Raw genomic sequence first — 2,170 nt, 5'->3', positions numbered from 1 at the left:
CTAGGCCTCTCCCATAGGTTTTCTTTGGGACCAGACAAAAGAGGAATAGAGAGCAGGTAAGGAGTGGAGGCCTCAAATAAAAATTAATTAACAATATTTATTTTTCTTTCTTTTTCTAAAGGTAATCTCTTAATCCTAAGAAGTGGGATTCACGCGTGACCTTTGGTCTATAACCAAAAACGGAAGTCAGGAGGAATCCATCATGTTCAAGGTCTCACCTATTAGATTTCCTTTTCTCAATGGCTCTTTGTAACAACCTCCTGTGAAATGAAATAGGCCTTCTAGGCTCTGAATAAGATGAGGCAACCATGGTCAAGGTTAGCCATTACCAGGAAAACTTTGACGTGAAGTGATTAAGAACTGCATGAAAAGTGGTATTTCAGGACTTGAGTTATCAAGGGGAAAGGGAGGACAGTAATTGTTTCTTAACTGCTATCCAAGTCATTCTTTATCCCATCAATAGATTTTTCTCTATATCACATTATGCCCCACATTCCTCTGCTTCCACCCAGTCACTATTTTAGGGACTAAGAAATCAGAGGTCTTGAAATTAAAAGGTTCTTTTTTGGAGCCTTTTAGTCTAAACTGCTACATAACGAAGACAAAAAAAAAAAACAACAACTCTGATATACTGGGCTTCATCTTTTGGAAATAGAGACAAGTAATTGTGAAGAATGAGGATTGCCTCTGGATGGAGAAGATGAAAAGGAAGAATGGTGATTGAGGATGGGAGACAACTAAGTTAGTTGGCACAGGAGATGAAGTAGAGTGAATTAAAATTTAATTATTTAGCCTTAGTGTTAATCTAGGCTGATCAGTTAGGAAATGGATGAAATTGTGCCTCAGAGAGGTTAATGATCCCAAAGTTATATGACTGCTAAAGTAACAGAGCCCTGATTTGAACTGCAGCCTGCATGACTCTAAGGTCCATGCTTACCAATCATCTGGTCTAATCCTTTCTTATAACAGATGAGGACAATGAGGCATTAAGAAATAAAATGACTCTCCCAAAGACACCAAAAATATTCCAGTAAAACCAATGCTAAACCCACAAAAACCTAGTCAAATACTCTTTCCAGGCCATTCATTACTTCTCATCATAATCAGACTGAAAGGGGGGAGTTACTAAAGAAAGAAACTCTTCCTTCATCTGTGCCCCTGTCATCTCCTTTGTAACTTAGGGAGGATATTGACAAGGTGTCACTGGAGTGTGAGACACTTGGGAAATACAAATCCTTCTATTAACAGAATCCAAGCAATTATTTACTTGTCAACTCAAGAGGGTGAGGCAGGACTAATTTGAGCTCAAAAGATCAGGATAAAAATAAAGGTATAATTATTATTATAATAGTGATAATCATTTATAATCTGCAGATTCCATACAGATATTACTCCACCTTCAAGTAGTTTACCTGCTATAATAAGGGATAAACCAGTGATGAAGGTGGGGATGGGAAGGAGAGAGGTAACTGGCACAGTGATGGACAAAAGGTAGAAAAAAAAACTGGAGAAAGAAAACATGCTGATTTGCTAATGATGAAATGTTCAAGATAGTCCGACAGGTAAGAAATTTTATAGTAAGTCATAACTATTTGTATTAGGGAAGATCTTTCAATGGAGCCCAAGTTTCTCTTATTAGGAACTAAAGAAAAGAATGTTAAGTGGACTACATAAGTTCACATAGCTTATTGGTGGCAGAACTTGGACTATAACTTGGGTCTTTTTACACTTAGTTCTGTGCTAGTCCAATAAAAGCCCACAGGAGTGCTGGCTAATGTACCAAATTGGAGAAGAGAAAGACCAGAAAAAAATATGTCGGGATATAGGTCAAAGGGGCTAGTCCAGTAGGGTCAAATGCTCATCTCTGTTTTCCATCCACACCCTCCCCCCAACACATTTCAAAAAAATATGAGGATGCAAGTGTGAGGAATAGCCTTTAAACCTTCATATCAGGTGCTTTTCTGAATCAAACTGGCTTATGAGAGTGGTAGAACAATTGTTGGTTCATGACAAGTTTTCTTTTATTTTTTTCAGAAGGGAGAATTCCTATAAATAGAAAGTAAAAGACACCATGAACAAATGTCTTCTAGCAATTGTGTACCAATTGTGTACCTATTAATTTCACCTCTAAATCTCATAACAACTCCATCCATTCCGTAAACATTTATTT

The sequence above is a fragment of the Pteropus vampyrus genome, unplaced genomic scaffold (genome assembly GCF_000151845.1).
Source record: "Pteropus vampyrus isolate Shadow unplaced genomic scaffold, Pvam_2.0 Scaffold416, whole genome shotgun sequence".
In the NCBI taxonomy this organism is placed as follows: Eukaryota; Metazoa; Chordata; class Mammalia; order Chiroptera; family Pteropodidae; genus Pteropus; species Pteropus vampyrus.
This window is presented reverse-complemented; position numbering follows the sequence as displayed.